The following is a 10,265-nucleotide window of genomic DNA, read 5'->3' as shown; positions in this document are numbered from 1 at the left end:
GGGGAGGAGGGCTTCCCAAAATCATCTATCAAGCAAATAAAAAAAACCCACCTAATTACCTGTCCAAAACCTGAAGGGGGGAAGGGCAACAAGCGTCCAAAGGAAAACTTACTATAGCAAAATAATAAGATTTATTTCCTTTACGAAATAAATCCAATTATTACAGCGATGGCTACTGTTGTGCATGAGATCCGCGCTTTAGATTTGTGCGCGTAATGCCCTGCTGTAGATGACGTTATCGCCGTTTATGTTTGACGTCACAATATTTGTTTCAGTTGGATTGAGAGGTGGGTGTTGTTTGTCTCGTAGCTTAAAAATTTTATGTAACTGTTAAATTTTGGAATGTTATCCCTTCATTTATTTCTTATTTAATAATCTCAGTGATAGTTACTTATAAATCAACATAATTCATGTGTATAATGTATTATTACCAAATATAAACATACTTTTAGATCTATATCTATAACGGCTTTATGATATTCAACTTGTTTTTATACATCAGAATTAAAATATATTTACATATTTTATTTCGAGAATATGCAACCTCGACAACAGTCACATTCCACTGACGAAGGGGGGAGGTCATCTAATGGAAAACGCAAATTCACAAGGAAGGCTAGAAGACCGGGCGTTAAGAAAAGATGTCAGACTCAGAGGGAAAAGAACCCAGAACCATCTCAAAAAACGGATCCTGTAACAAACAAGGAGTCAATGCCAGATCTAGAGGAAGTTGTTTCATCAGTTGCCGAAAAAATGCTGCCGGAAATCAATAAAAGGATAGAGACGATTATTTCTCAACGTCTTGACACGTCGTCGACTGAAGGTAGCAAAGTCTTTTATAGTACATCAACTACAAATGTACCAAATCTATCAGATTCAGATCAAGTCGTTTGTTTTGACACAATTTCCCCTTCCTGTACATCACCTCAGAGCATAACCAGTGTAAATGACGATCTAGGTATGCATGTTACACAATCAGTTAGACAAAAAATCATGAAAGGGGAGTTTGTGGAACTACATACACTTTTAAATAAGCAAACAGATATTGAAACACAGGAAAGTAGAGTTCTATTTACGAATGGTCAACTTACACTAAAACCTGCAAATACAGTCAAAATTACAACAATTGATACTTGGCTGGACGCATTTTTTTATTTATATGAATATATATTTGTCAGCACATATTGATCAAACTCACAGTCTTATCAAATATATGGCTAATGTAAAACTCGGCGCCAGTCGAGTTTCTGGTGGATTAGGTTGGAAAGAATATGACCGACAATTTAGATTAAAAAGAGCCAAAGATAACAGTATTTCCTGGGACAAAATTGACCCAGAGCTATGGCTTCTTTTCATAACCCCAAATGCTCAGTCAGTATATAAGAATCCTCAGGGCAACTCAAAATTTTGTTATGAGTACAACAACAAAGGTTCTTGTCGCATACAAGATTGTCAATATCAACACCATTGTGTAAAGTGTCAAAACAAACATCCTGCTATTCATTGTCCTGATAAACAAGCTGTACAGAGGATTTCATCCTCAAGGGCTTTTCAAGCTCCCTTCTCAGTTTTTCGTCAGTCAGGAAGCAAATATCCAACAGGTTCCTTTCGTAAGAACAGGTTTAACTCCAATTAACTTGAACAATATGTGTCCTTACCTGGCAATTTTTCCAAATCAAAATATAGCTGATGAATTAAAGAACGGTTTTGCATTAGGTTTTTGTCTGCATTATGAAGGTCCAAGAGTGTCAACAATCTGTAATAATTTAGTTTCTGTGAACGATCACCCTAAAGAGGTAAAAGAAAAAATTGACAAGGAAATTTCTTTAAGTCGCATAGCAGGCCCTTTCAAACATGAGCCTTTATCTAATTTAAGGCTATCACCTATTGGGGTCGTAGCAAAAAAGGATGGGGATTGGCGTCTCATCCACCACCTTTCATATCCTTCTAATTTTAGTGTTAATGATTTCATAGACCCTGAATCTTGTTCTGTTCATTACACTTCTTTTGACGAGGTGTTAGACATGATAGGGGCACTGGGAAAAGGGACTTATCTTGGAAAAATGGATGTTAAATCAGCTTTTAGATTACTTCCGGTTCACCCTTCTGACCATCAATTACTTGGTTTCAAATTTAATGATCAATATCATTATGATATGTGTCTACCAATGGGTTGTTCAATTAGTTGTGCTTTATGGGAAAAGTTTGCACACTTTATTCAGTGGGTAGTAGAAGTAAAAATTGGAGTTCACACTTTGAACCATTACTTAGACGATTTCATATTTGCTGGAGGCACGTTAGAAATATGTAACTTGTTGATGTTTTCATTCAAAAGTACCTGCTCTGATTTTGGTATCCCTCTTGCAGAAGAGAAAACAGAAGGCCCAAAAACAGTTCTTACGTTCTTGGGTATAGAAATTGATACAGATAATACATGTATGGTTATTAGAATTCCTGAAGAAAAAATTATCGATCTGGAGAAATCACTGCTAGAGATGTTACAAAAAACAAAAGTTACACTGAGAGAATTACAATCTTTAGTAGGTTCCCTAAATTTTTGTGCTAAAGCTATTCCATCTGCTAGGGCCTTCAACAGAAGATTTTGTGATGCTATGTGTGGAATAAAATATTCCAGTCATTTCATTAGGGTAACAAAGGGAATGAAATCCGACCTTCATGTGTGGCTAGATTTTATATACAGGTTCAATGGTAGTTTAAATTTCATGAATGTTAATTGGTTGTCTAACAACCAACTTCATCTATACACTGATAGTGCAGGCAATCAAAATTTAGGATGCGGCCTTTACCTTCATGGGCAATGGGCATATTTTGGTTGGCCGGATAGCTGGAAGAAGCCAGATATTATGTTAGACATAACGTTTTTAGAGTTAGTGCCAATTGTCCTTGCAATTTTCTTATTTAAGAATAAATTCCTCGACAAGAAGATATTGCTACACACTGACAATAAAGCTTTGGTTTCCATTTTAAACAAAAAATCATCAAGATCACCTCGGGTTATGGAATTGGTTAGGCCATTAGTTTTGCAATCTATGGTAAACAATATTTACTTCAAAGCTTGTCATATAGATGGCTATAACAATGCTATAGCTGATTCTATTTCTCGCAAACAGTGGACCAGATTTCGTGTTCTCGCCCCCAAATCCGATCAACACCCAACACCTATTCCAGAAGATTTTATAAAAATGATCTTGGAGCTGAAATTAAACGCCTGACGCTAAATTCGGTATCATTAAATACAAGACAAACATACTCCACTAGTCTAAGAAGTTTTGAGCAATTTAGAATTTTGTATGAACTGCGTTCTATTTGGCCCCCACCTGTTCCACACATCTGTATGTTTATCGCTCATTTATCCCTGCAAGGTTTGACTCATGCTACCATTTCATCCTATATATCAGGAATAAGTTTCAAATGCAAAATATTGGGATTCTGTGACAACACAAAAAATTTTTTAATTAGAAAATTATTGGAAGGAATCAAAAGGTCAAACCATTCAAAACATTGTAGACTTCCTATCACAAAACACATTCTTGAGAAACTCATAAAAACAACATCTTTAGTTTGATCGTCAAACTTTGAGGCCATCCTTTTTTCAACAGCATTTTCAGTAGCTTATCATGCTTTTCTTAGAGTCGGTGAATTTACTTTTAGTTGTTCAAATCCAGCAAATCCAATTATTTCTTGCAAACATATAAAGTTTAGGAAAAATGAAGATTCTGGGGAAAGTTTCATAGAGCTTCGAGTTCCTTTCTCAAAAACTGACCAACTTGGGAAAGGACATCCGTATTTTTGCAACAAACAAAGAATTCTATCTGTCCAGTTGAGTGGCTGAAAAGGTACATTGCTACAAGGCCAAAATTTGACGGCCAGTTATTTATACATATGGACGGTAGTCCTCTCACAAGGTTTCAGTTCTGTTCGTTATTAAATAAGACTCTTGAAGTAGCCGGCCTTCCAAACTCACGATACAAATCTCACTCTTTCCGTATTGGGGCCGCGTCAGATAGTTTCTCTTACGGTCATTCGGAAACAGAAATAAAAAAGCAAGGTAGATGGAGTTCGAATGCCTTCAAAAGGTATATTAGGATTAAGTGATGTCCTCAATTGATTTTCATATTTTTATATAGGAAGTGAAAAGGTTATTTGGATTGTTGGTTCTTCAATTATTAAGTGGGCGTTCTACTATGCAAGAAAATCCTTAGATGGTGTGGATTTAGGTTTAAGACGAAGAAACTACAGAATTTTTTGGCAGGGAAAGGGAGGTATGAAATGGTTTGACCTTATTCCAAAAATAAAGCTTTTGTTAAGGTATGAATCTCCACCAGAAATTTTAATTATTCATTGTGGAGGTAATGATATAGGTAAAATTCCATTATTGCAACTACGGTCCATTATGAATTCAACACTCGAGGAACTTAAACAACTACTCCCTAAAACTACACTTGTTTGGTCAAATATGTTGCCAAGAATTTCATGGCGTTTTAGTTCAAACTCGAAAGCGCAAAATCTTGCTACTGTCAGACTCAATAATTTTATGAATCATTTAATCACTGTCAATGGTGGGTTCTTTATCAAATACCAAGAGATTTCTTGGGATTCAAAAGAAATGTTTAGTAGTGACGGAGTTCATCTGTCATACTTCGGTAATTGTTTCTTGCTATTCAACTTACAAAGGACTCTGCAAGAATGTGTTTTACCATAAAATGGTAAATATGTAGATTGATCTTCAAGATGTGGCCACACCTACACATACTTTGCGTCTCTCATTCCACCTAACTTTGTTGGCGGTGGTTGTCCTTTTCATCGGACAACCATTTGGCGGTTATTCTAGACGCCTTCTATGATACAAGTATTTTTTCTTCTGCTGAGTATCTGCTCACCCAGTACCAGTATGAATGTTGTCACTATTCACATTTTAAGGAATTTATAAGGATAAGGATTATAAGGTTTATAAGGATAAGGATAAGGATATATAAGGTTTATAAGGATAAGGATTATAAAGTTTATAAGGATAAATGTTATATACGATTAAATAAAGTATATATTGTATTATGTAGGTCGTGGCCACAAACGCCAACTCAAAAATAAATAATTATAAGAAGTTATGCTTGTCTTCATCGTCTTTAATAATAAGATTTATTTCCTTTACGAAATAAATCCAATTATTACAGCGATGGCTACTGTTGTGCATGAGATCCGCGCCTTAGATTTGTGCGCGTAATGCCCTGCTGTAGATGACGTTATCGCCGTTTATGTTTGACGTCACAATATTTGTTACAGTTGGATTGAGAGGTGGGTGTTGTTTGTCTCGTAGCTTAAAAATCCCACCCTCCCAATCCCCTTCATTATAATATTAGGTAATGTAGTTATCAAATTAATCTATCTTGCCAATGCAATTTTCTGCCGTAGTTTTCCTAAATATTTTCAGGCAACAATGATCTGTGTCATGTGAAATGTGAGAGACATTGGTTTAGACAGTCATACTTGAGTGATAGAAGCTCCATTCGTCACGACCTACACATAAAGAAAGTTGAGGGAGAGTCACTGCGGTTATTCGAGACGCCTTCTATGATACAAGTATTTTTTCACAACTTCTGCTGAGTATCTGCTCACCCAGTACCAGTATGAATGTTGTCACTATTCACATTTTAAGGACTTTATAAGGATAAGGAATATAAGGTTTATAAGGATAAGGATATATAAGGTTTATAAGGATAAGGATTATAAGGTTTATAAGGATAGGGATTATAAGGTTTATAAGGATAAGGATTATAAAGTTTATAAGGATTAATGTTATATACGATTAAATAAAGTATATATTGTATTATGTAGGTCGTGGCCACAAACGCCAACTCAAACATAAATAATTATAAGAAGTTATGCTTGTCTTCATCGTCTTTAATAATGTACACAAAAAAGGGTCGAACGCCCTCCCCCCTGCCCCCACCGTGTTCTACGGGCCAGTTCTAAGCTTTCAAGTCGTAGAATTGTCATATTATTCCTAAAGGCTGATACGTTTGAAAGAAATTGTTCTAAAAATCTTTTCAGCTAAACAGTTTCAAGCTGCGTGTTCTTTTTTTTCAAATTTTATCATGGGTTTAACTTAATTACATTACGTGATTGGTGAAAAGGATATTCAGTGTATTTTTAGCAATTGACGGTTATCCCTCTTGACTTCCTTATTTGGAAGTCTTCCAGACCTGTTAAACAGGTCTGGATGATTTCCGAATATGGAAGTCAACAAGGATAACTGAAAGTTGCTATTAAGGACATTGGCAAGGTTCCTGGTTATAGTATAGAATTTTTCAATAACTCTTAAGTAGGTTTAATTGTACTAAACAGGGTATATTCTGGATTGTTTAACCTACCAAGCCAACCTTCTTTTTTAGATTTTGTCAAATCAGTGTTTTTGCAATTCTCAATGCATTTCCTATGTAAAATGTTGATAAAAGGGAGCTACATAATTTTTCACCATAATATTTTTCAAAAACCCACTTATTTCATATAGTTTTTGTATTATATACATTATTGTATCTTCATTTCCTATGACTTCTAGATATTTTGGCTGAAAATGTATATATAGAAACAGGACAAGAACATACCGGCACCGAACTTTATTTTTGAGTTACTTCCCTTAACAGCTATAATTACATATTATTCGTAATGGTCAAGAGAGTCAGACTGGTTGATTGATTCTATCATGTAATTGACTGAATTGATTGAAACACATAGTCATAAAAATATTGGCATGGATTTATTTCAAATTTTATTCGTAGTTACTAAATGCTGCTTCCTTCATACAACCTGAGAACTGATCTCAGTCGGTCTACCTTTCAGCGTATGTCACATCTTTGCCCTTCCCAGCATACTGAGCATAACTATGGTAAATGACAACTTGTTGGATCTTGGTCCCCTGAACACAATTCACAACAAAGCCATTACTAATTTTCTTTCTTGCTGTATAGATGATTCTACCCGTTGAAGGAAGTACATGTGCTTTTGTTTACCTCTGTAAACATATGCTTTATTGGTTTTCACCGCTTAGAGAATTCTACACGGGAGATCACTCTCAATCACTATTTCATAAGTGAAAAAACCCATGTATTTAACCTTTTTTCTCCGGAAAACCTTGACTTGCCAATGTCCTTAATATACTTCATATAAACGTAAATATTTTTTGTCCAATCAGAAAACAGCATTTTTACACACCCCAAAACCGATTTCAAGGGAACAAAGGAGAACACGTGCTTTTGTTGTTTTCCTCAAAAAGATTTTTTTGACAAAATATCTTTAGAAGTAAGATTAAAAGTTTGGAAGAATAGGGTATTCCCAACATATTTACCGTGAACAAGCTTGACATTTTTTTTTAAATCTCGATTAAAAAAAAAAACAACAACAACACATTAATGCATGTAACTGTTTAACAATACATGTTTGTTACCACATTATCAAATTATTATCAATTACAAATATATCTTTATCAGAAAATGTAATATGTTGGTAAATGTAATTTTGCGTAGCTGTCCGATTTTCATCGATAACTTGAATTTTCTATTCGTATAGATCTACAGCACGCAAGTGTTCATTGTATAGACTAGGAAATCAATATGATGGTTGTACATATGATTATTGACTAGCATTGAATGAGGCATTGTTAGATCATATTAATAACATCACCATGTCTGTTAATACATTCGAAGTCTTTTCCGAGCTTGCTAGAAAGACCCGAGAAGATGAGAATGATAAAAAAGATATTTGATCGCTTTAATGAAACCAAAGATCTAATTGTATCCTACAGTACGAATATAAATAGCGCAATTAAATAAACAAATTCCATATACAAAGGAGAAAGCCGCAATCGCGATTTCTTGATATAGAATACAGTTAACGAAATCGCATTTATCAAAATGGTGATTAAATATACATGTATGTTTATAGTGTAGTTTTGATAAATAGAATATAATGAAAGTTGTAGATAAAATAATTTTATATTTAATAAAGTCCCTCAATAAACCAAGTCACTTTTTCAAAAGCATATAATCACTCACCCCCTTGCAGCCGATAATTATATTCATGTAAAAGACAGTTCTAAAAAATCAGTTTGGAGACATACGTGTAAACACTATTAAAGTAACTGATGTTTGAATATAGCTACGTACATGTGTATTTATAGATCGAGAGTGAAGAACATGGAAAACCTGTAATTATTCCAATCGTTTTAGATACATGTATTATTTGTTTGCTATTATTGTTCATAATCATATTGATTGTTGTTTTACGTACCTTGCGAGGATTTTCACTGATATGGGATGTTTTCCCTGGGGTATATAAAGTCAAGGAATCAACACACATTTAACATATTACAAATACGTGTGTGTGTGTTTCATTTTATGATTACTGGGATTTACTCAGTCAATAAATGAATAGAAATGGATATTGTAAATTGATTGCTTTATTGATTATATTATTTATTACGTCTCATTGGATAATTTTTAACTCGTAAAGAGACGTCACAATATACTGGTGAAGGGCTTCATATTTTAAACTTTACTTGGCACCCAGGACCATTGAACAGTGAGGGACCTTTATCGTGCCAACGTCTGTCGTGACACGGAGCCTCTGATTTGGTGGTCTCATCCGAAAGACACGCAACTTTTACTTCAAAGTACCGAACGCTTGGCAAAGGAACAGTTGCTATCTATTTTTTATCAGCTTAAGTCAGTTCCGGCCGGGAGTTGAACCCAAGACCTCCCGATCACGGAGCGAGTGCTCTACCGTCTAAGCTATCGGGACGTTATGTTGTTGTTAATTGATACATTGTCGTTGATAATCTAAATATAATAGAAAGCTACAGTAAGGGTTTAAAAATAATTTTTGCTCAATGGGGACACAAATAGGTTTCATAAGATTCCGAGTACCTGAGTGCAGAATGATCATTAATAAAATTTCTTTGTATAGACCGTCATAGTCTTTTTCATAATCAAGAAAAAATATACTCCCTACCGAGTACATGTGGTTTCTCCATCTATACTGACTCCATATTTTGATTTCATTAGTACGCTGAACATAAGGATTGCAATATTTGCAAATTGCTTCCATTACCTTGATATTATCGATTTTTAATATTGCATGCTCTCATGGAGAAGCATATGTTCTGTCTGAATGAAAACTTATTTTCAAAAATTCACAGCGTGCTTTTATAACATAAAGTTTAACGTAATGCAAAAGATCAGTTGACAAAAAAGTTAACTAACCAAATGATTTTTTCTCTTAAAGATGACTTGTCTATTGGTAAAACCTCCACTCAAATTTTAACCAGTCCTTGTCTTACACCAGCAATATGCAGAAATTTGTCTGTTGCAAGTAACGCAGTCGACAGAGACCCATCAACGTGTACTCGGACCACTGCTATCGGGGGAACTTCCCCAGACACAAGTGTATGGTGGAGAGTTGATCTTGGAGATATCTACAGTATTCACAGTATCAGGATACAATTTATAGACTATGGCAAGAACTACGGTACAGTGTACATAGTTTATAACTTGGCTTTACCTCACATATATTCATGATCTACCTTTCTTAACTTCATTTGGAATTAATTATTCTAAGTAATTCATTCTTATTACATACTGGAAATTATTAAGTTAGCTTTGTGTGTTGCATTTTAAGCAATTTAAATGTAGTAATTGATGTCAAAAATTCTGCCTCTCAGAACTTTATTTTTAAAATTTAAAAATCAAAATTATGATGGTGTTGTCAGTAGCCTTGTGTGTATATTTTGACAAAGAACACTGGAAAGTAGCAAACTCCATAAGTTCAAGAATTGGTCTCCGCTGGTAGATCCGAAACTGTTCCATGAGGATTGACTCTCTATCCGCTAGCCATGCGACCGAACAATATACATTCACATTCATTCAATTTAGCGAAAATTAAGGTCCGGAGTCAAGTTAATTACAACAGAAATTGAAACTGTACAATTATATATGTGGTAAAAATGTAAGAAAGGGTAATGAAGAGGAAAGCATAATGTTGGCATGATTTAATAACCTATAGGATATATCATTAGATGTAGCTCGACGATAACTTAGGAACATCTTATGTTAAGATATCCTAATATACAATGTACACTCTTGTTTCTTTACATTTATCTATGCATATACAATTTTGGAGACATTTAATTCGTAGCCAAAAAACCTTTTACCTAACATCAAAAAGGAAATCCATTTACATGTACATGTGACCTC

At 34.5% G+C, this 10,265-nt stretch overlaps 1 pseudogene; it reads left to right on the top strand.

Annotated features, from left to right (window-relative positions):
• Positions 1-537: 537 nt before the first annotated feature.
• Positions 538-1,808, top strand: LOC133193244 (uncharacterized; annotated as a pseudogene).
• Positions 1,809-10,265: the final 8,457 nt, after the last annotated feature.

The sequence above is a fragment of the Saccostrea echinata genome, unplaced genomic scaffold, assembly GCF_033153115.1.
Source record: "Saccostrea echinata isolate AGI-Se365-2 ecotype Australia unplaced genomic scaffold, CSIRO_AGI_Sech_v1 ptg000027l, whole genome shotgun sequence".
In the NCBI taxonomy this organism is placed as follows: domain Eukaryota; kingdom Metazoa; phylum Mollusca; class Bivalvia; order Ostreida; family Ostreidae; genus Saccostrea; species Saccostrea echinata.
The sequence above is the reverse complement of the archived record's forward strand: the minus strand, read 5'-3'. Positions and strand labels throughout refer to the sequence as shown.